The sequence below is a fragment of the Thamnophis elegans genome, chromosome 4, assembly GCF_009769535.1.
Source record: "Thamnophis elegans isolate rThaEle1 chromosome 4, rThaEle1.pri, whole genome shotgun sequence".
NCBI lineage: Eukaryota > Metazoa > Chordata > Lepidosauria > Squamata > Colubridae > Thamnophis > Thamnophis elegans.
Window position 1 is genome coordinate 55,207,306 of NC_045544.1, and position 25,626 is coordinate 55,232,931.

At 41.0% G+C, this 25,626-nt stretch overlaps 1 protein-coding gene across 1 annotated transcript in view; it reads right to left on the reverse strand.

Annotated features, from left to right (window-relative positions):
* Positions 1-23,341, reverse strand: part of RGS17 (regulator of G protein signaling 17) — an 84,428-nt gene extending 61,087 nt beyond the window's left edge. The window contains 1 exon segment of the mRNA XM_032216512.1: positions 23,200-23,341. The gene's annotated coding sequence lies outside the window, so the exon portion shown is untranslated.
* Between the last annotated feature and the right edge of the window lie 2,285 nt (positions 23,342-25,626).

Consider the following 25,626-nt stretch of genomic DNA (forward strand, 5'->3'; position numbering starts at 1 on the left):
ACTGCTTTTTGTTGTAAAACGTGATCCACGCTCCAGTATGGGGCTTTTATTTCTCTGTCTGTGCCACATTCTTTTCAAGGGCATGTACATTCCAAGTGGAACTCTGCCTTTATTCAACATTTTAACACTAAGAACGCCAGAGATGCATTTCTTCTCTTCTCTGAAGTTCATCCCTGTGCAAATAATTTTCACAGCTTTTTACAAACAAATTTGGGGTAGGGGGATCCATGAAGAAAGGAGAGTGGAAGGGAGTTTGAGCTCTGTTGCTTGTCTCAACTTCTGCCAACCTAGCTGTTCGAAAGCATGTAAAAAATGCAAGTAGAAAAATATGAACCAACTTTGGTGGGAAGGTAATAGGGTTCCGTGCGCCTTCGGCATTTAGTCATGCTGGCACATGACCACAGAGACGTCTTCAGATGGTGCTGGCTCTTCAGCTTTGAAATGGGAATGAGAACTGCCCCCTAGAGTTGGGAACAACTAGCACATATGTGCAAGGGGAACCTTTACCTTTAAAGATGTTTGGTGTGGGGGAGGCATTGTTCAGTGGTGGTATTCAAATAATTTAACAGCCAGTTCTCTGCCCTATGATTTCTTCCAACAATCAGTTCACCAAACTGCTCAGAAAGTTAACAACCGGTTCTCCCGAAGTGGTGCGAACTGGCTGAATCCCACCACTGGCATTGTCATCTCTTCTTTGCCTAGCCATAGTCTAGGAAACTGAAAACATTATATCCCAGATCTTCGTGACTTAATTATCATTTTCAGAAAGTTGATAATCACAAGAAAAAAAAATCCTCTGTGGATTAGGGTGCTAACTTTGTACAAGGTTAGAACTAGAACCCGTTCCCTAGATAATATAAATCATGTGCTGCAACTTTCTTCTTGTCCACAAACACCAGAAAGTGCAGTTGAGTCTAAAGAAATGGAAAACAATCTGATGCATAAGACAGAAAATAAAACAACAACGAAGAACTGGCATTTTGACCACATCTATATGCTTGTATACACTCTACTGATGTGAAGGAATGTAGTTGGTGAATCCCTCCCCACTGCAAATGGTGTCTGGTTTTGAATAATATGTTTCAAGATAATTTTACAAACATATATTGCTTTCTCTTTGTAAGGCAGCGCAATTAATTCTAATGATATTGAAGAATGCAATGGAATTCTCTGTGCAAGGATTTATACTCCAATTTGGATTATATTTAAACATAAAATTAATCTAGCATGTTAGAAATAATCCTTCTAGAAACGCACTAGCAAATGCTAAAAATATTTGCATTTTCCTAGCATTCTTAAAATACTTAAAGGTAAACTCAGATATACCGTATAAGGAATAAACTGAGCTTTATTTCTTGGATATAGGACATAAAGCTGTAGAATTATCACTTTTACTTTATGGAATTAAGACAAATAATTAAGTAAACACTATATATTTTCAAGGAAAAACAGAGGAAGGAAGGTTCTTTCCAGAATACAGATTCCCAAATTCCTATGTTGATTTTGTTACTATGGTTTGATCTTAGCTTCCATTGAAAGTACAGTTATGTTGAAATCTGTGGATTTCAATGTAGGTATTAACTTTTCTATTTCTCTTCAAAAGTCAGTATATATTGATGTGCCAGGGGTGAATGCTCACAGCAATTACTTTTCCATTCTCTCTAGAGGTATCAGCAGGCTTATTAGAAAGTGAAATTCAGAGACCTGTACTAGCATATCTTCATGTTCTATGTAGATCTGTAAGATTGGACAATTTAGCCTAGAAAAATTAGTCTATCATTTTCAAAACATCCCCCTCCCCCTGGAAAGTTCAGACTGAAAATGCAAACATAAATTATACAAGTCGTTCTTTGGGCTACTAAAAACATTGGACGTTGTATCTTACTGGAATTTAGGTTACTTTAAATATTCTTGGGACTTACACTCCCTAAGCAACAGACAACTTGTAACATAATATCAAATCCCAGGGGATATCTAATAATATACAAACTTGATTATTAATAGCTTTCCCAGCATTTTTTCTATATGAACTGAAATCCAGTTCAGTGAAATTCAATGCCCAGTACAAGTGTAGTCTTTAGAAAATGTTCAAAGGACAAATGAAAGATAGACTTTGAGTGTACTGCATTATCAATCTTGCCTGCCTGCCTGCCTGCCTGCCTGCCTGCCTGCCTGCCTACCTACCTACCTACCTACCTATGTATCTATCTATCTCTACAGTACCTATCAACCAACTGTCAACTATTATAAAAAAGAAATGTCATTGCAACAGGATTGATTCACGATTATATGAGCAAACTGCTTTTTCTATTTTGATCTCCTACACAACTCTGTAGTGGTACTTAATAAGACTAGTCAGTCCCACTGCAAGAATGGACAATATGCAACAGAATATGGCCAAAAAGACTTTGCAAAACATAGGGAGAAAGATGGCAGACTACTAGGTGTAAAAGCTGTGAAATTAAATGGAATAATTATATTGCCTAATGGTATATAGGAGATTCACTTTTAAAATATAAAGTGTCTGTTTGCCAAAGTACCTTTCAAATAAGATGTAATAGGTCTTACTCAGTGCTATGAATTATAGCATTTACTGCAATTCTATCTTGCCATTATTCCATATTCAGACTTAATTGAGAACGTTCTCAAATGGACTGAATGGTTGGGCTCTGCGCAGAATATAAAAGAGATGGTTTGTAAGGTGCTTCAGGGTGAAAAAGTACTTCTTGTTGAAGCATTAAAACAGGCATGTCCTTTGCAAGGCTCACCAGCTGCTTTGAAAGCTGTCTGCAGTGCCTGAACATGGGTGTGCATGCAGAGACACTATTTCCACTGGACTGCTGGCAAAACAAAGTGCTTGTGTGCAACCCCATGAAACGGCTTTTGCAGCAAACGTGCAACTAACTACTCTCCTCTCCCTTCTAGCAGAGGGGCATTAGAATAGAATAGAATAGAATAGAATAGAATAGAATAGAATTCTTTATTGGCCAAGTGTGATTGGACACACAAGAAATTTGTCTTTGGTGCATATGCTCTCAGTGTACATAAAGAAAAATAAAATAGAATGCATCCATCAAGAATCATAAAATACAACACTTAGTGATAGTCAAAGGTTGCTAATAAGCAATCAAATTATACTAGGAAACAAATAAAACAAAATAAATTTAAAGATACAAGCAACATGGTTATAGTCATAAGTAGAGATAGGTACTAGGAAGGAAGAGAAGAATAGTATTAAGTACATAACTTGACAGTATTGTGGGATAGCATTCAGGGAAAAACTGTTTGCAATTGCATGTTTTGTGCAGCATCTTTGCCCAGCCTTAATGAATAGAAACAGAAAGTTTAATAATAAGTCAGGGAACATGTGCATATCACGGCTTCTGGACTTCTTTCCAGTCCTTTAATAATAGCTCGGCTCTAGGTAATTTGATGGGGGAGGATAGAAGGCCCTTTGAATGGAGGAATCAGCAATTGTTTCATTGTGCTGCCGAAGTGCCTTTCCCATTGGAAGGCATGGGGGGGTATTTCTGAATTTTTTCCCCTCTGTTACCTCTGTTTTTGAATTCTATTGTTCTTTCCCCATCATTCCTCCTTAGGCTACATTTGTTAAGTTATAGAGAGTTTTGTGGTGACAGAGATCTGAACCCCCCCCCCCCCTTTACATAATTTCATTCAGACATTCTGTTGGCTTGGAAAGAATAAACATCATGAGGAAAGCATGCACAATACATTAGCTGGAATTCTTCCCAGGTTGCTTTATCAACCACAGCCAAAGCAGGGATCTTCTTTGGAACAAAGGAATGTGATGGGTCTATTATTGCTTTCCCCTTGTGTGGTGTGCATGTATTTGAGTGAACTGGGAAGCACAGAGTGGGCTGCAGGTGCTTTGCTCTGGATCACATGACCAGAAGGGAAAAGAGTGGTGAGCTTAGAATGTAGGTCTTCAACTATCTGAGCTGTTTATCCAATTGGCTCTCCCATTGTTGTGAACAATAAACTTAACAGAACAGAAAGAGGAAAAACATATAGGAAAAGTTCTGTATTTTGAGAATTCTGCAATTTCACTGAGTTTTGAAAGGTGAAATGTCAATCTCTTGAATAGCTGCTCAATACAGGTAGTCCTTGTTCATTTAGTCACCGTTCAAAGTTACAAAAAGTAGTGACTTATGACCACTTTTCTCAGTTGCAACCTTTGCAACATCCCCATGATCATGTGATCAAAATTCAGATGGTTGGCAACTGGTTCATACTTATGATCCTTGGAGCATTCCCGGGTCATGGGATCACTTTTTGTAATCTTCTGCCAAGCAAAGTCAATGGGGAAGCCTAATTCACTTAACAACCAGATTACTAATTTATCAACTGCTGTGATTCACTTAACAATTGTGGCAAGGAAGGTTGCAAAAGGGGGCAAAACTCACTTAACAAATTCTCACTCAACAACATAAATTTTGGGCTCAATTATGGTCATAGGTTGAGGGCTATCTGTACAAGGAATATTAAGCAGTGGTGGAATTCATTTTTCTTTTTTACTACCAGTTCTGTGGGTCTGGCTTGGTAGGCATGGCAGTAATAATTTTTGTCAAATCTACCTCTATATGTATCCATCCACCCATCCATTCTTGCTAGCAGGTCTACTAACCTAGGATTCTGGTCCCTTACACCCCAAAACAAGATGGACATAAAAAGCCATGGTCAGTGACCAGTAAAAAGACAGCAGACTAAAGCATCTAATGAGATGTGGAGCAGATCACAGCCCAACTTTGTCACTGACCCTATCATCAATGAAGCATCACAAACTGTCAAATTGCAAGCTTTCAATCAGGAGAAAAGGGGAAAAAACAGTTTAGAAAACTTCAGTCTGCTTCTATAGTGATTTGAAGAGGAGGGAGAATATGTCACTTAAATCAGTTACTGATGTACCTCTGTATCAATGTAAGCAGGATAAAAAGATGAGCCTACAGATGGGAAGTGGAATATAATCAGGTCTGGTGGTAGGACATGGGTTCAATGAACCAGCAAACAAGGAGAGCTAACAGCAGTTTGCTTGGGGTCAAATAGCTGACTAACACAAGATTCTGAGAAAGTACAAGAAGAAGAAATATTTTTTTTCTGTTGGTAGCTTATTAAGAAGAAGGAAAATGAATGGCTAGACATCTAAAACTGTGTCTTGCAAGTGCTTGAAATAGGTTTGTCATTGCAGCCCTTCAGGTAAATATAAAATGACGGGAAAAATGTGAGGACCACACATCAGCTGATCACAAAGGATAACATATTCAACAAAAGGAGTTTCAACCAGAGAAATAGACGCGCCCTTCCATAAGGAAGCAAGATAAATAGAAAGACTGATGGCAGAGCCCTAGGGCCATGATGGCGAACCTATGGCCCACATGCCAGACTTGGCACACAGTGCCCTCTGTGTGGGCACGCAATCTGTCACCCCAGTTCAGCTCCACTGCGCTTGTGCGCACACCTCCCATCAGCCAGCTGGTCTTCAGGTCTCTGCTGTGCATGCACAGGGTATTTGGGTGTGTGTAAGGGGGGCGTGCATGCATGCACAGGGGCACTTGTGGGGGGGGGGTTGATGTACCGGGGCAGTATGGGGGCAATGTGTGGGAGGTGGTGTGCATGCATGATGGCCGCACACACATTGCATTTTGGGGGTTTGGGCGTGCTTTGGCCACTCATCCAGAAAAGGTTAGTCATCACTGCCCTAGGGCATCCAGAGAGAATGCTGCTGTACCCCAGTGTTGCTCAACCTTGCCAACTTTAAGATGGGTGGACTTCAACCATGAGTCTTCAAGTTGCTGAAGTTGAAAAATACTGCTGTACGCCATAAGAAAATTAAAAAGGTAGTTGGTGATTCATGACAAGGGGGAATTTAAGCAAACATATATCAGCTGGAAGATGAGTTGTCCACAAGACCAAGGATCAAGGACATGATAAAACAGCTTTCAAAGCTTACCATGTCTGTTGCCAATTGTCTATTCCTACTGATACATGTGGGAACAAATTACACATCAAAGAATAGTAATAACTGCAACATGACAAAATGAACATTTCAGAAGGAATCTCAACTCCCCCCCCCCCGCCCCCGGGCTCAGGAAGTATGCTAGTACATCCTTCCAGTCTGTGAATTAAGATAAAAAAGGAAACAATATTGTCACTCAGCAAGTCTGTATGCAAGTTGTGCTCCTGGGAAACATTCAAATATAGCAAGATATAACTTGTTCACTGGACCTGTTTTTAATACTATATTTTATTTTAATGTTATTTAGGCAAGATAATACTTTATTGTAAAAGAAACTGAATTTGGATACTTTGTAATACTCACTCTCCTTGTCTTAAACACATATCAGCAGTTTTGATTGCACATAGATGCAATTATGAAAATGAAGTATTTTTAAACATGTAGCCAAAATATAACAGCTAAGATTGAAATTTTGGGAGTGGAAACACTTACATTCAGGAAATGCATTACAAAAGAGTTTTGTGAGACAGAGACAAGACAATGAAAAGAAACGGGATAGGTGGGCTAAATATGCAATTAAAGAGAAAAGCATCATTATAAAAGTATGAATAACATCTATTCAGCAATAAGTGCCACTGAATTAAGTCACATCAGTGGATGTAAGGATGGTGTCCAAATTTATTTTCCTGGCACTGAAGTTAATTACATTTATTGAAAAGAGTTATGACATTACTGAATACAGAAAGGGTCAGGGCTGCTGGCAATGTGATCAAACACATCAAATGTTCTCATTGATCTGCACTTTGGTCCTGAGACAGCCAGGGCAATCTATGCATGTGGCCTTCAGCCTAATTTATGAAGGTCAGGGGATGCCAAATTGAGAGAAAGGTGGAAGAGAAAAAAAATTCCATAGGCTTGAGATTCCAAAAAAAGAAAGGAAAAGACTGAGCTAAAGGAAAGAGGAAGGAAGCTGTCTGAAGGCAATGAAAGGAAGGACAAAGAGAGAGGGAGGGATTCAAAAATGAAAATGGAAACAAAAAAGCCATCTGCAAATCATCCATCCAGACATGTTGAAAGTACTGGCTAATATTTATGTAAATTGAAAGCTGACATACCAGATTGGAAAGGATAAGTATTTAATTCTGTTGGAGTGTTGTATCCTGATGATGTTCAGGATGGTAGCCTAAGATACCCACCATCAATTCCTATATGGCAGCTTTACGATTCCAAAGAAAGTATTATGGCAGAAGGAAGCTATCATCACTTATGTATATAGTGTGACAGTGACGTGCGGTGAGGTTTATGGCTGGTGAGGCACTGATGTCACACACACACACACACACACACAGGAAGATGTCACACAAGGGCCCTTTAAAGACTAGACGTTTTTTTACTGGTGGGGAATTAAAACTCCCCTTTTCCTCAATGGGAAATCATATTCAGACAAAGAAAATTATTAAAAATATCCTTTCCTTTATAAAGCCTGGCTCTTTCTCTGCACCTACATTGGGAGAGGGGGGAATAGGGGAAATGCAAGCGGCGAGGCCAGCCTGCCCCCTTCTTGTCTCCCACCACCTCTTCCCAACGGGACAAGAAGGCGGAGGGCTGGTCTTGCAAACGGGGATCAGTGCACTCGCTGCCTCCCCCTCCCCCGGGAGGAGCTCTGCAGCGGGACAGATGGACATAGGGGGAGATCGCCCCTTCCTCCTCTATGCCCCCAAACCCCATCTTCCCTGGCCTGCACCCCTGTACTGGAAAGGCGAGCAAAACGCGCAACTCCATGCTATGCCATGCAATGCAAGCGATGCAATGCAATGCAACGCAACCCATGCAGGCTCCTTTGGGTTCGGGGGTGATCTGAATGGGGGAGCAGGGGAACCCTGGGGCAGAGGCCTCCCTGTGCAACGGTCTTTCGCAGCTCCAGAGCGAACCTTCGCCTTCCCCGCCCAGGATTGCAAGGCTGGAGGCCTCGGCAGCAGCCACCCCCACCCCCAGCCGGCCAACCCTTGGCCTGTACCGTCAGCAGCGGGACCCACACGGTTCCTCTCCTCCCCAGTGCCGTCCGGTGCGTGTGCGAGCGCTGGGTGCGAGCGCTGAATGGCCGGCCCGGAAGGCATGCCGGCACTTTAAAGTGGTGGCCGGCTCGGCCGCCATTCAGCAAAACATGTCCTGGTTTGTGGCCGAGTGGCATGCTGGCACTTTAAAGTGCATGCCACCCAGCCACAAACCAGGACATGTTTCGCTCTATTGTGCGCCGAGGCCACATGGCTTAAAAAAATAAAATAAAAAATGAAAAATTGATGTGCCAGCCCGCGCGCCAGCAGAGGTGGGTAAGAACACACACACACACACACACACACACACACACACACAAAATAAAAACAAATTACAATTACTTACATTACAAATAAATTGAATTCCTCCCCCCTGCCCCCTCCCTCTGACCCACATACCTTCCAGCTGCATCAAAAATGCAAGATTTGGTCTAGCCAGCGCCAGGCAGGCTAGGATAGTTGCTGCTAGAGTCACCACATGGATGACTCTGCTTAAATGTTTTAAAATAGCCTCTAAGCAAAGTGCCCTCTGGAGGAGGAGGAGGCGGGAGAATCATGTGCCTCATTTACATAAGGAATTTTTCACTTTTTAACCCTTGGTTAACTCTTAAAAAGCGAAAAATTCCTTATGCAAAGGAGGCCCTTAGTTCTCTCGCCTTCTCCTACACTTAGCACTAAGCAGACTCAGAGTCTCTGTGACTTGGAGTCTGGCAGCAACTACCTTGGCCTTTTTAATTATTTTAAAAATTGTTTCCTTTTCCTCAAGAGATTGGTGAGGCCCCGCCTCCCCTGCCTCCAGTGACTGCATGTCACTGTAATGTGATGACAAGCTGTTTTGATAGAGTAACCAACTGAATACTTATAAAGTAATTATTGTCAAGAAGGTTCAAGAAGTAACTGTCCCAGTTTGGGTCTGCTCATCATTTTCATTGATGATTTGAACTCATGGGTAAAGAGATGCGCTCATCAAATTAATACACCCAATAAATATGAAATGCTGTTTATATTTCTGATATTAGAATTGAGTTCATAATTATCCCAGAAAAGGTAGGTTGGTAGGTAGGTAATGAGGAAAGAAGGAAGGAGAGAAAGAAGGAAGGAATTTTCAGCCACACCAGTTCCAAACTTTCACAATACAAATAGTAGCTTTAATTTTTAAATCTTTTGTCTCTTTGCAGGGAGCTTTGCTTTTTGATCACTTCCTCTCCCTTATTATATGTGCGGTGGGTTCAATTAACCTTATTGAGTATACTTATTGAGTGATGCCCCCTATGAGCCAAACAAGTATTTTCTTCTATATCGCAATGAAAAGGTGCTATTTATGTAGATATTGAATATCTACCAAATACTGTGTATATGAACTGCTTTGAGCATTCTACAGTTGCATAATACTAAGTATGATTGCAAGGATTTGAAACCACTTACAAAACGGGTAATCAAAATCATGTTAAATAGCTTTAAAATAACATACATTCTTTCTCTGCAAGAAATTCTCAGCTCATACAGAATTCTATTATTTCTGCCTGAAATTATCCTGTTATTGAATTGAAGAAATGAAACAACTGATTTCTCCCTCCCTCCACCCAAGGGACTAAATGAATGGAACTAAATATATCACCTTGCAAATGGTAATTAGTAGAAACAGTACTAGGCAGTGAACGAAGGAGGTCAGCATCAGTCCAATGTCTGCAGTGTGGAGCCTTTATAATAATTGCACAAAGAAAATGTGCACTAAATGAACAGCTCCTGTGTTCAAAAGGCATTTTTATTGTAAAAGCCTCTCAGCCCTGAAGTTTTTCGTTCACTCTGAATTCTTCTGTCAATTTCATCCTGATTGTATCAATGCATGTTTAAGAGCTCTGCAGTCTAAATCTTAGGTGGATGCTAAGGAAATCTGTTCCATCATAGAAGCAATGGATGGAAATTAATCAAAAAGAGAACTACCGTATTTTTTGCCCCCCTAAAAGAGGATGAAAATTTGGGTGCATCGCCAAATGTACCCCGCCCACGCACCAGTGCCCACCCATCAGCTCCCACCCTTTGGCCTCTGCCTCCCAGCAATTTGCCTCCTTGCAGCAAACAGCAAACAGCCTGTTTCAGTTTCCGCTTCAGCACAGCTTGAATAGCATAAGCAGCTGATTGTCGGCCTCCTCACCATTAGCTGTTTCAGGCTGCAGGAATTGCCATTGCCTATTGTCACCTCCGCGTGCCTTTTTTTGGCCTCTGCATGCCCCATTTTCTGCCCATTCTGATCCCCGCCATCCGAAACAGGCAGAAATTGGGACACACGGAGACCGAAAATGGGGTGTGTGGAGGCTGAAAATGGGATGTGGAGGCTGAAAATGGGACGCATGGAGGCGACTATAACAATCCCGGCAGCCTGAAACAGCTGATTGTCAGGAGTCCTGACGATTAGCTGTTTGTGCTAATCAGGCTGTGCTGAAGCTGAAACGGATTGTTTGCTGTTTGCTGCAAGGAGGCAACTAGGTGGGAGGCAGAGGCAGATTTTTTTTCTTGTTTTCCTCCCCAAAAGCTAGGTGCATCTTATACTTTGGAGTGTCTTATACTCTGAAAAAGTATAACTTAAAACTAAGGAGAAATTTCCTGACAGACTCTGTCAACTCTGTCACTCTGTTACTTTATGTCTGAGGTTTTTGATTTCCAATTAGAAGGTATAGAAGATTGTTTTAAAGATAGCATCATAACTTCGGTTTCTGAGTTAAACCAAGTCATCATTTTGCTGCCTTAGCAAGATGCTGCCTTTATCTACTGTGTGTTTACATATAAAAGCAATTGGATTGGCAGCTGAATACTTACTAGAACTAAGTAGTCCAGTTTAGTTATGAAATCTATTTAGCTAAGGGGAACAATAGAAGGGCTATGACATATGCTCCCTTGCATGAGATGGTTTGTATATTCTGCTTTGTGATATGGATTTCAGCATTAAGCATATATATATATATATATATGGTTAATGTGTGTGTGTGTATGTATGTATGTGTGTATGTGTGTGTGTACACACACACACACACACACACACACATACATACATACATACATACATATCCTAAAATTGCATAAAGACCTTGAAAGATATGACACTCTGGGGAACAATATTAAGAACTTCTAATGGTAGATTTTTCAGCTGAATTTCCATCCCATTATTATATAATTCCAAGGGAAGATACAGCAAAAAAAAAAAAAAAGCAATTAAAGAGGAATTACAGGGCCATCTCGGCTATTGCCTTTTTTAAAAAAACAGCATTTTAAAAAGCAATGTGTACATCTGCTGCTGTACAGCTGGACATATCCTAATTTATTTAGTTTATTTGAATTAAACTTAGTAAAGTGTATTCAATTTTGCATTCTAAGAAAATGCTTAAAAAATTATTTAAAATAATTCAACTAAAACGTTTGGTAAGGAAAAAAAATGAAAATGCTTAGTGGTACTTAAATCTAAAATCAAATGAATTCAGATTTTACTTTGAAATAGTTTGAAAGCCTGACTCAAAAGAAAATATTTTTCTTCTAAAATATATATTAAGAATGAAAACTAAAAAGGAAACTAAATTTCTTTTGATTTTAGAATATATGAAAAACTTACTTTCTCTAGAAAGTGTTTTGAAATTTTAGATTTCTCTAGAACATAATTTCCAGCTGCTAAATTTGTCTTATTCTTTACCAATTCATAACATTACTAATAAATTTTACAAGATGACACCCACACCCCCCCCACACCCCCCGGAATCATTTTGAAATTTCTTGCTTAGGGACATCTCCTTAGAACAAGAATTAAGAGGATACAATCTAAAGGTTCTTCCTCACGGGAATTTCAAGTGTGTTCCTGCAGTCCACGAAAAATGCACCAACACAATTTGCAGGGGCCTGACAGATGTGATCTGCTCTGTTTTACTGAGGCTACTTAACAGTCCTGTTTTTGCAACTTTGCTGCACCACAGTTTCAGAGCAGATTCCTCAGGCTATGTTTCTTCTCCCATTCTCACCCAGCATTCCCAGCTGTTGGAGAAAATAACTGTGGTGGGGGAGGTTTGGTGAATGTGGACAGATCCCTGGGATTCAAGGTTTAGCCACTATTCATGTTATGATAGATTGTCAGCATAGAAATGCACCACAACTATAAACTGTCACTTAGGCCAGGGAATCCCCAACCCCCGGTCCATGAAGCAGCACTGGGATACGGCATGCCAGAAACCGGGTCGTGCAAACAAGCAAAGCCCCATCCATGTGATGATGTGGCCCATGAAATAACGGCCCCTCCAGTCCACAGAAAAACCTCTCTCCACGGAACCGATCCCTGGTGCCCAAAAGGTTGGAGCCCACTGACTTAGGCTGAACATGGATCAGAATTGATGGGTGTCAACACACAATTGATGTGTGCTGTGCCAGTGTTCTGGAAGATCAGTAAGGTGAGCTTTCTCTCATTTCGTCCCAATTTATCTTCCACTACAGACTGGCTGATTGGGCTAATCTTGGTTTGAGGTTTGTCAGCATCCCAGAACTGATAGACAAGTTTACTGACTTCCTGTCACCTGGGCTAGAAGAGGGAACTGGTCCAAAATGCAACAATTTCATCCCAGCTTCTAAATAAGTAAACTGACAAAAACGCTACAAGTGAACATCAGAATTAGCAATGAGTGGCTGCATTTGAAAACAGCACTTGACAACAACCGGATGTATAGCACAAAGATAATGTATTTCAAATGATGGTAGAATAGGCAAAATGACACTGCTTCTTTTGCAAAATAATAACAGAAAGCATTGTTATGTGAAACTCCTTAGCAGAATTGAATGCAAATAGGATGGGGCCTGGAATGTATCCATTTCTTAGTGTAAATGGCTTGATCTTTTAAAACAATCCTTTTGTAACCACTATCCTCAATATCAACGCTGACAGTTTTCCAGAACATATAAGTACAGGTAGTCCTTAACTTATGACCACAATGGAGCCCAACATTTTTGTTGTTAAATTAGATATTTGTTAAGTGAGTTTTGCTCCATTTTACAACCTTTCTTGTCAGTTGAGAGAATTGCTGCAGTTGTTAACTTAGTAACAGGGTTGTTAAGTAAATCTTGTTTCCCCATTGACTGCTTGTCAGAAGGCTACAAAAGGTGATCACATGACCCTGGGACACAGCAACGGTCATAAATATGAACCAGTTGCCAAGCATCCGAATTTTGATCATGGGGATACTGTAAAGATTGTAACTGTTAAAAACAGTCATAAGTCACTTTTTTCAGCTTCGTTGTAACTTTGAACGGTCACTAAACAAACTGTTGTAAGTCAAGGACTACCGGTATAGATGAAGCCCACATAATACCTGAACAGAAATTTGCATCTTAAATGAGTAGGTGATGTATCCTGTGATCCAAAACAAAAAGATCATAGATGTAGGGGCTAGTAGCCAGAATTGAACAGGCACTTCCATACTCAATTTAGCTTTTTATTGGTGGCCAAGATTTTGAAGATTGTAGACACACCCAGAATTGTATTGGAAAAGACAGAAAAAAAAGTGTTTTAAAACTGGATACAGCTAAGAATTAAGAGAGGGCTTAGAAGAGACAAAGCCTGTATCATGACGATGTGTCTTCTAAAAACTGTTCAGAGTACCATTTCTAAACTGTGGTTCAGCATAACAACAGAAAAAGAAACAAAACAATAACATTTTCCATTTAATTAGCCATAAAAAACATAAAAAGGCCAGGCCAGCCATATTTATTCCATTATTTTCTTTTCCATAAAGGCCACCCAGTGACAGAGAGAAACCTACAAGCAGAACATGACTGCAGTAGCATCCTTCTCATTAAAACCTTCAGCCACTGACATTGATTCTGAGAAAGAGTATGTATCCTGAGTGGGAGCTACTAATTATCTTATAGGCTTGGAAGCATGCTTCTGTTTCATTTCCTAGAAAACATTAATGGTTTTCAAGTTCAGGGCAAAAAATAATAACTTTCTTACTAAGCTTTTCATTTTTGATAATCTGCTTTTACCATTTAGCTCAAATAGGTAGGAAAAAGGAGAAGTAAACCAAGTCTAAGTGCAATATCCTTACCTTGGCAGGTCACAACCTGGAAAGGCCTGCTTTAAGTCAAACGTATCAAGAAAAGGCAGATAAGTGTGGATCATTTTTCTCCTGGGAATTGAGAAAAGTGGAAAAAGGAGACTAATGCACTCCACAGAAAGGTGCAGTTGTGATGTAATGCTGCTGCTGATTGTTTGGGCCACAACAATTGCATGTAAAACCATACTTTTCTTTTATGATTTCCATAGTATTATCTTAAAAAACAAACCTTGGCACTTTTTCAATAAAAGCAGAATTGTCCAACCTGCATCCTTTACGTATTTATTCGGGATATTTTGTATGATTTATTTCCTCTATGTTAATGAGTAGCAACCAGGGGTGAAATTCAGCCAGTTCGGACCGGTTTGGGTGAACCGGTAGCTCTGACTATCAGCTGAGAGCAAACCAGTTTGCTCAAATGATCAGGTAACTCCACCCGCCTGACCCTGCGCTATATTGACCTATATTCCCGTGGAGATTCGTACCCTCACCACCGTCCAGACCTTCCGCATAGCCCTTAAGATCTGGCTATCCCGTCAGGCCTGGGGATAAGATCCTAATCCGCCCCACCCGAATGTTGAATGAATGTTGTGTTTTACTGTTTTATTTTATTTTATTCACATATTTTATGTTTTGTCTTGCACTCCTTCCCACGAATTGTAAGCCGCCCTGAGTCCCCTCAGGGAAAAGGGCAGCCTATAAATGACAAATAAAACAAAACAAAAAAAAAAAACAATTCCCTTTTCTGAAGCTCAGCTGATTGGCGTGGCAGAGCGGATTGCCGGGCCTCAGCTGTTTTGCACTGGGGCTGCAGTAGAAGGTAAGTTTTCAAACGCTCTGCGCATGCACAAAGTGCACACTCAGCAAACCGGTTGTTACACCAGTGGAATCCGACTACTGGTAGCAACAGATAAAAATGCACTTCCATGGGGTTTTTTTTTAAAAAAAGGTGAAATGCTGAATTCAGTGTTTATCACAAATGTTTGTGCTGCTGTAATGGAACCTGACCAATTCTGCCTGGGCTGAGGTAACTCGAGAGCAGTGGCCCACAACCTTTTGGCCACCAGGGACTGATTCTGTGGAGAGAGGTTTTTCTATGGACCAGAGGGGGAGTGGTTTCACATGCTGCCTGCATTCTGCGGATGGGGCTTCGCTTGTTGCGTGGCCTGGTTTCTGGAATCCTGCAGACCGGTGCCAGTCTACAGACTAGGGGTTGGGGACTCCTGCTCTACGGAATGTCAGAATTGTAAAATAACCAATGGCAAACACTTTTGTACTGCTGCCAAGGAAACTACCTGGTCCCGTCATGAAGGTACCAAGACACGTGTTCAACCTGAAGAAGCTTTACTTACTTTTGGCAAAGTGCAAACAGAATTAGTAACCACAAAGCTTAGCATTCAGTCCTTTCACACTGTTCTTATTACTTGTATGTCACAGACAAGATGCTTGGATGATTCATTAGAAATGTCCAGAATTTTAATGTATGCATCACTGCTACACTGCATCATTCAACAAAGCCCAGATTCTGCTAAACAGGCATAGGATAGCTTGATAGTATGGGAAAGATACAAATCAACTAGAAACAATGGCTGAGCCTCCTTCGTATAAAGCTTTTTTATGGGATTCCACTAATCAGCTCTCTGGCCAAACCAACGTCTAAATTGTTGGTTTTTCTTGAATTTGTAATCACTATGTTTGCCCTTGGACACACATATCCTCAGGCTCCTGCTACTTTTGTCAAAATGATAAAATGATGACTATCAACTACAAATTCTGCCCGTTTTGGACATACATTTAACATTCTCGAGTTTATGCAGAAAAGAGACGTGCTCACATCACAATTGAGCAATACTGTTTTAATTAGACTGACCTGTTTGACACCCTCTCTTCTGACCTGAGGATGCCATTGTCCCAAATTCACAGGTGGTGGATATTTGCAGAACCTATGCCATTAATTTGGACTCAGCTGAAAGGCATGTCAAGAGAGACCTATCACATGGATAAAGTAAAACCTTCTGCTAAGATGACCATCAAATGAATAGGATGTTCTGCTAGCGTCAAGTCAAATCACATGTAGTTGTGAACCAATGCATCAACCTAGAACATTCTTATAATGTTTTATGTTGGAAGTGTCAATGTTCAAATCATTTCACTAAAGTGTGCAGTACAAAGTTCTTAACCTGAACTAAGAGTATAGACACAGGTTATTCTCAATGACAACATAAACTTTCAAAACTGTTTTTGGTGAAGTGAGGTATAGTACACAGACAAAATTGGAGATCAGCTTCAAATCTTCATTGATTCTAAGGCATGCTACAGGCGGCTGCTGAACAACTAGGAGTGGGCTATCAAAACACTACTATCTGCCTTTGCGATATCTCATATGAAGTCAAAAGACACTGACCTCAGGTTTCTCATAATCAGTAGCAACTGCTACTTAATCAGCATGATTCACATTGCCATAAATCTCATACATATGATACATATAGCCAGAATGCACCCCAAAGCCAGAATATAAAGGGGAAAATATTACAACCACAGATGCAATATGGATTTGTATACAGAAAATACCTTTTGCTACTGTTAGTAGCTTAAAGGGTCATGGAAAAGCATAGAAGTGCATAAAAGTGCATGGAGTGACAAGGTGTCTAGCATGGGTAAATGGTATGCAACTCTTGGTGTGTCCAAAAGATTTCAACAAAGCATTCAAAGGAAAACAATCCCCCATACCAGCAGCAAAGAACATCAGAGGAGCCAAAAATAAAAACCACCCCACCATATCTTCACCATCTCAGATGAGAAAGGTTATGATTAATAAACAACTCTAGATGCAACATGAACATAGCTATGCACACTGAACTCTCAATTGAGGCAGCATAGTTTAATTGCATTATCTTTTTGCCATCAAATCAACACAGTGAAATATTCTAAGAAAGGAACCATGAATGTTTTGAAAATATCGAAGAATTGTACACAATGATCTGATAACTGCTGCTTCTATAAAGCAGAGCATGATGACCTTCTAAAGAAGGTGATGGAGAGTCCTCTGGCAATGGGTGTTTCAACAAAGACAAAATACAGTTTATCATTAAAAAAGAGAGGGCTGTAAAGCTCCATGAAGCAGTATGTAAGTCTAATCTCTATTGCTATCATCAATGAAGTGAGCTACGTGGGACATAAAATCATTAAAGAAATGTGAAACTAGGTAAGAATTAAATGGAGGCCATAATCAAGATGATAACCAGACAAAAAGAGATGCAGCTCAGTCAGGGTCTCTAAAGATAATAAACTCCAAAGATATGAATTGTGAATCCTATTTATAGGGGTGTTTATCCCAAATAGAAGTCATCTAGGAAAAAAACCAAGGCATTCAAGAAGAGATTTGGCCGCTGCATATGGGTACATCTAAGAGTCCAGAAGAATCCTTAGAAAACATCAGATGCGAGATTCATTTTTCCCACTCTTAACCACGACTCAGGAGGAACGGCTACATGTGTCCCATTGTGGCAAGCAAAAGTCTTGGAAAGATGAGTTTATATGATTACCTAACAAGTTTAAAGGCTACGATATGAGTCAACTGTAAAGGCTGAGCTTCACCAAGAGTCAAATATTTAGTAACTACCTACTCTGCATGATAACACTGTCAAAGTCAAGAAAAGAGATACACTTCAGAACTGAAAAAAGGCAGATATGATGTTTGTTACTGCATCTTTAAGAAATGGGCTGCAATATAATTTCCTGTGGTTCTTTTTCCTGCTGAGTTTTTAAAAAAACTTTTCCTAGTTCCCCCCCCCCCCCAGTTTAAAGAAGTATCTAATTTGAGAATCCCCTGGTAAAATGCCCCAACAGAAAATAAGAACACTTCTCTTTCAGAGAATATATTTATATCGTGCACATATAAATATATTTCATCTTCATGTATTTTGATGTCATTGAAACATAATGCTTCAAGAACACTAATGCCCTGCCTCCCTAATCTCTTGAAGGGAGAACAATTTTATATAGCATAATTATGTAATTATATAGCATAATTATGCAGTAGAAATTCCTTCCACAGAAGCAGCTAGGAGAACCAGTGTAGTGTTGTGGATAAGGATTAGGACTGTGGCTTTGTTTACCTCAGCTACCCAAATTCACTTGGTGAGTTTAAACAGTCATCCTCTCTCAGCCTAACTTAACTCACACTGTTGTTATGTGGCAAAAATGGAGGAAGGAGTGCTACGGCTGTGCTAAACTTGTGGGAAACATCCCTAAAAAATGTAGTAGTATCCAGAGATACCAGATATCAGAAAACATACTAAGAAATGTTTTGAGAAGTTTAAATAAACAGTCCAGGGGCTCAGATAAATATGTTAAATAGCAGAGTTCCAAAGAAACTCTTGAAATAAGGTAATCACATTCAGATAATAGAAAAGAGAAAAGGGAAAACGGTCTGCGCTCTCTTTAAAAGTTATGAAGTTTGTAACAGTGATCCCTAAATGTTTCAATTTCTTCCATTATTATTTGAAGACAATTGCAGTATAATGCCACCATAGCAGAATGATACATCTCAGCAGTGTCCATAGACCCCCATATTATTTTTTTAAAGGCTAAATATCAGGAGATTGCCAAATCTCAAAATAGCTTTCCTACCTGAGATTTTGCAAAATGCTTCAACCTCTCAAAAGATTGGTAATTTTCTGACATTTTGGCCATTTAATTTTTTCATAAAATTTCATTGTGTATTCACTCAGGGGCCACTTGCAATATTTTCATGAATTGCCTCTAGTTTCGCCAATACAGATGGGGAGTTTTATTGGAATACTCCAATAAAAATGCAGACCATGAAAATAATAAGTTGTAAATCAATGCTTTTTTCCTGTTGTATGGGAGATACATCCTTTCTAGAGATACTATCCTATGAACCATGGTGGTGCAGTGGTTAGAATTGTTGGCTAATTCTGCTGACTTCCAGGAGTTTAATCCTCACTGGCTCAAGGTTGACTCAGCCTTCCATCCTTCCGAGGTCAGTAAAATGAGGAGCCAGATTATTGGGGGCAATATGCTGACTCTGTAAACCGCTAAGAGAGGGCTGTAAAGCACTATGAAGTAGTATATAAGTCTAAGTGCTATTGTTGTCTAGCATTACTTTTCTATCCTATTTGTTAAAAAACACTCTTATTCTTAGAACAGAGGAACGGAACAAGAGTTGTGATAAGTCCATTTGGCTCCTTTGCAAGTAGCAGTGCTTAGAGAAAAGCTCTCTATTGATTAAATTCAAAACAGAATATATCCTAGAAGAGTATTAGTACAAAGGGTCAATAGCAACTTGTTTATAATTTCTTAAATTTAAGAATCTCAGCCAACGGCCTGATTGGGAATTAAATGGAAGTATTGGATTTTTCCAAATAAGAGCAAATGTATTGAGCAAGAGAGGCAAGGCTGATGTTTTTATATCTAATGCTTTCCTTTGTGGCACTGCCTATGTTTAGAATAAGCATTATGTTCTACAACTATACTCCTCATTTTTGAGATGGGAATTACGGGGAAAATTAAAATTAAAAACTTCTGTAGTAAACCTAGTGAAATTATAACTGAGGTATCTCTCTCTGGCTTTTAGCAAAAAGTGGAATGGGATAAAGTATCAATTAGGCAAAATCTAACTGTTGGTGTCTCAAAAGTAAAATTTGCCCTTTTGACACTGATGACATGTATACATATTATAAATAGGTCTGATTTATGCAGGGACAATGTGAGAACTTCTACATACCTCACCGAGCTTCAAAATGTTTTATTTTATTTTTATAAATATTTTACCTACTACCTTTCAACAAAATTTCCAAAGTAGTTAAAAGTGACACGTTGTCACACAGGCATGAGAAACACAAAATGTAGAACCTAGGAAGATCTTAACAATGAGTCACACTGAAGAGACTGCCAAATTGAGGAACAGTTGTGTGAAGCTTTGCTATCCCAACACTCAAGAACAGAACATTTCTGATCATACACCAATCAAATTCTATTACCCACTGGAATTGATTCATACTTTTCACTCATGTAAAACACAATTTGTTGGAGAACTCTTCCATGAATGCTTAATTTTAGCTAATCTGTTTTTTCTAAGGGATCATAAAGGAATATACTTTTCTAATTTCAATCTAAAATTGCAGTCCTATGAACATCCAACTGGAAATAACCCTCACTGAATTCAGCATGGCTCATTTGAATAAATATTCAAAAGAAGGGAGACAGGAAGCAGAAGGCAAATTTCAGATAACATAAAATGAAATGAAATAACCACACTAATATTAACTTCCCAATAAATTCCATGTCAGTATTTCTGAGTAAACTATAGCAAAACACATGATAAAATATGATGATGATGATTTACATTTATAGACTGCTGAATCCCTAAGGACTCCCAGTAAGAGAAGATAACTCCACCTGTGGTGGCCACTGGATGGATTGAGTAGTTCAGCAGCTGTTGTTGCTGGTCCCAAGCCTGGATAAAGAAAAGAGTTAGGCATAGGGCTAGCAACCCTACCTTTTAAAAACCTGTAAAGGTTTGCCTTGCACATATGTGCTAGTCGTTCCTGACTCTAGGGAGCGGTGCCATCTCTGTTTCAAAGCCAAAAAGCCAGTGCTGTCCGAAGACGTCTCCATGGTCATGTGCCAAAATGACTAAATGCTGAAGGCACAAGGAATGCTGTTACCTTCCCACCAAGGTAGTCCCTATTTTTCTACTTGCATTTTTACATGCTTTCGAACTACTATGTTGCAGAAGCTGGGACAAGTAACAGGAGCTCACTCCATTACATGGCATTAGGGATTAGGGACCTTTCTGATCTACAAGCTCAGTGTCTTAGCCACTGAACCACTGCGTCCCTATAAAAACCTGACTGCTATGGAAACAGCAAGTAGAAACCAAAACCACTAAAACTGGGGTATCAACATTGACCTATCGTTGATGATGGTACTGAAGCACCCCGTGCAGGAGGGCTTGATATTGAGTGCCAAAACTACCACAAGAATAAAAAAGATACATAAGAAAAGAAAAAAGAACATCTGGTAAAAGCCCACAAATTAAGAAAACCACAATTAACATTATGTAAACCAAATTAAACTATAACCAACCATGATAAATGAAGGCTCAAATGCTTTCTGTTTATAGGAACATCTATTAAAATAAATGAACAAATTCAGAATAGGTTGAGACCCGGTTGGGGGCTACCCTGAGTATAGTGCCTCTATGGACACTAGAATAACAAGAATCGTTATTATAAAGTAGATTCTGTGACGTACATTTACAAATATATTGTAACTGAAGGCTTAATAGGCTTTTTTGGGGAGAGACACACCCTATGGCCCATATTAAGTCTGAACATTATCCCTGTGTATGCATTTAAAATAGTGCCATAACTGCAATTCTGGAGTGGTCTGTAACACAACAGATTACAATGAAACTATACATAAAAGTAGTAGCTTTTGATCCCATCTCTTAAAAGTTAGTTTGAAAGAAAAGATTTTGAGCCACCCCTCTGTCTAAACCTGCTGGAGATTACAGCAATCTGAAACTACAAAAGGAATAAAATGAAGCAGAGTAGATAGTTACAAATAAAGTGTGTTGATTCATCAGACTCTGCTATATCCTGGAGGGAAAGATGGATATTCTGAAAGCAAAAAGACCAGGCCCTTTCTTCCTTTTTTTTTTTTTTGACATTTCCATACCAGCAGGGTAGCTAGTAATCCTGCTAAGACGATCTATGAAGCAGCCAAAATTTCAGATGCCACTTCCAATGAGTGGTAAGGGCGGTGACAGATTTTGACTCTACCTCACTAGACCCCTTCTGTTGCTCTTGCCTAATCAGAAACAACCATCCTGTTGGTTGCCTGTCTCTACAGCAGCCACTGCCCCCCCCTCTGCCGCCCCAATTTGACATATCTGGGTCTCTAAGCCTTTCCTCCAACTTCATGCAATCTCAAAAGAGCAGTCGGGGAGAAGGAGCTAAATAGGTCTCGGCCAAGCAGAAGAAACTCCAATGGACTGGCAAGACCAGGAAATGTTTTCTTGGCTGACCTTAGGAATGATAAGGAAAAGCTCTGCACCCCACCTCCTCAGTTATGTGTGTGTGTGTGTGTGTGTGTGTGTGTGTATGTGGGGTCGGGTAGCCTCTTCACATCAAAGCTATAGGATTCATTTCTTTTTCTTTCCTTCTGACCAATTCTATGATGTTTTTAAGACCAGTTGTTTTAAGGAAAGGATGCCAATTTCTTACAGAGAGGTGGTGAAGGAGATAAAATTGGAAGTGAGGAGAGAAGAGAAGAGAAGAGAAGAGAAGAGAAGGGAGAAGATGATTCTATAACTGCCAAAGAGATTGGGGAAGGCAAAAGCAAGTTCCAACATTGTATTATTTCTTGGTAAGGAGGAGGGAAATGTCTCTTTTTACATCTGCAAAGGACGCCTGTACTTCTACGGAGCTTCTCTCCTCTTCCCCACCTTTCTCTTCCCCCCCCCCAATTCCCCCTTTCCTAAGGTCCTCTTTCAGCGCTTCCAATCTCTTCTGCCTTCCTGTCAGGTTCAAGTCCTTCGCTCCAGCCCCTCAGCATCTTCCCGCCGGCAGCCCCGGGCGTGAGCAGGGCAGGTCCAGGGAAGCCACCACGCCGAGCCTCTCCCCTCCCTCTTTCTGCATCACTGGAGAGAAACAACATTTCCCCCGCCACACACGCGCGCGCGCGCGCACACACACACACTTCGAACACACTAGCGCGTGCGCGCGCAGTCACTCACTTACACACTCACTCCCTCACACAAAAACACACCGAGCGCACCCCAAAAACCCAGGCGTGCACCTCTGGTCGCCCTCAGTCATACCAGTTCCTCGCTTTCGCACTCCACGCAGGCAGGCAGGCAGGAAGGCAGCCCCTCCCTCCCTGCCTCCCTCCCTGCCCCTCGCGGTTCGCCTAGTCGAGATCTAGATCTATCTCCAAGCACCGGTCTATAAAGCAGACATTTTGGTGCCAGCGATTTGTCCAAGGCGGAGGGTTGAAAGGAGAGAGCGAGAGAGCGAAAGAGAGAGAAGGGGGAAAAAAAGCGGTCCATCTTACCCACCCCCGCCTGGTGGTGTGTGCTTGGCACTGAACGGTCCCGGGGAAAAGGCTGGTGCAGCTGGTCCTTAGCGGAGCTGGTTTGCTGCCATCCGCCCAACTTCAGCACCCAGCCGGCAGGGAAAGACAGAGAGAGCGAGAGAGAGAAAAAGAGATAGAGAGGGAGGGAGGGAAGGAAAGAAGGAGGGAGGGAGGAAGGAAAGAGGGAGAGGGGAAGCGAGTAAGGGAGGGTGGGGAGCAGAGCAGAGGCTCCGGGCGCGCATGCGCTTTTTAATAGCGTTGGCCTCGGCGGAGGAGCTGGAGTTTCCCTGCTTCGCTCAAGCGTGACTCATTCCGCGTCTCCCCCCTCCCTCGGCTTCTTCCTTGCCCCCGGAGATTCCACGGAGGAAGTGGGGGGCGAGGACAAGCGGGAGCGATCTAGGCAGGATTTGGCGAAGAGGGCGGCTGGCCCTCAGGATCCGCGGGGAGGAGACGTGGGGGAAGGAGCTGGCAGATCTCCGTCTCTCTCTCTCTCTCTCTCTCTCTCTCGCAAGCCCTCTGCGTGGCGGGGCGCCTGGCCACGTGTTTTTAGTGGGATGCGGGCTCTCGCGTACAGGTGAGCGGCGTGTGACAAGCTGTAGGGAGGATGCTGTGAAAGGTGAACCAAACGCTGCCATAGAGGCGCACAGGGTTTCCACGGTACTTTAGGTTGGACAGCGAAGAGGCAGGGAATCTGAGCGTGATGCCGCCCACACGAACAGAGGGCCTTTAAAAAAATGTGTAAAACTGTTTAAATGTTTAAAACTAATGGAGCACGATCTAATCAATGCTTGCAACAGACTTTTTTTTTTTTTAAAGAATGGGATATGTCCACCCAGGGACATTTGAAGATAAACTAGCACAGCCCTGTAGAACAGTTACCACAAGCTTGTTTTGACTCCAAAGAAAGCATGAATGCCCTTTTATCCCTGGGATGGGAAGGTGGGAGTTGAGATAGGTGGCTTGTTTGGGGTTGTTTTCCCTGTGCAGAGAAGCTAAGCAGGGTCAGGCCCAGTTAGTGTTTGTCAGGGACATAATCCAATCTTCCAACCTTCCAGGGAGGAGGTTCTGAAGTATTTCTAGCAGGATTCTGTAACAGCTTTGTTCCCTATGCTATCCATCTGGTAAACTTGCAAGATTTGTTTCTTTCGCCATGTACATGTATACATCTGAACTAGAGTGCATTGTTTCTCCGTGTCATATAACATATGTGGGTACACGCATAACTTTGTATTTATTTATCTTGTCATGTTTATGTAGTGTATATTAGATATGGAGATCCCTTGAGAGCTATATGCAACAAAATTTCATTTTAATGTATGCCAATTAGTGTACATTCAAAGTGACAATAAAGTTATTCTAAGTCTAAGTCTGTTGTGGCCTGCCAGCAGAACTGGCAGCAGATTCAGACAGTGAAGAGATTGGGAAGGAACATGGGCCAGTCCTGGAGTCTGGGGAAGGTTTTGATTAGGGCTATGTGTTGGAGGCAGAGAGGGTGCCAGGGTCCTGTGCCAATTATCAGCTGCCTTCAGAGTCAGACATCAGTGAGGCAGATGAACAGCTGGAGCCTGTTCCCAGTGTGTGCATGTGCAGAGTTGCTAGACAAAGGGAACAGCTAAAGAACATGGGTTGACTTGGGAGTAAGGCCACAGGTGGACAATGAATGGCTCCTCCCAGAGGAAAAAAAAGAGGAGTGAAAGGGGAGTGGAGTTTGCAGGAGACAATTAGTTTGCTTAATTGGTTCATGACTCTCTTTGCCAAGTTCTGCAGATATCAGCCTGGCAACTTCCCAAGCCAGATAAGGTTTGTTATTTTAAATCATCCCTCGAAACACTTTGTTGGATGTAAATGAGTATAATTCACAGTAATTAATAAAGGGGTTTTTGTCGGGACAAGGAATTTTCTTCACGCTCTGGTGAAGCCTAGGCTAGAACGAAATCTACGTTCAGGCTAGACGGGAAAGTTGAACAAGCATCCTGAAAGGAACAACTGCACAGTTGTGGGGTCCATGAAGTCCCCGGTCCTGTGTTCATCATTGCCTTTACTGAATCAGACCATTGGCCTAGGCTTATTAGTATCAATTTCCTCTTGTTATCAAGTTTGATAATAAGACTGATATCAAGACTGTAGCCCACATCCCACAAAAAAAGAAGGAAGAGACTTTCTTCATTGTCGGATTGCTGTTTTCTGTTCAGGAAGAAAGGGTTTTCAGTAGAGAAGAAACTTGGAATAATCTGACCAGGAAGGGGGGGGGGGAATCCTGGGAAAAAATCAGAGATGTCCAAAATAGTAAGTAAGATATTTTTTAACCTGTGTAAGCAGGTTCTTACTGATTTCCTCTTTCCTGGTTGATCCTCAAAGACTGTCCAACTTTTAAGACTTTATACCAACTTTGGCAACTAATTAATTAAAT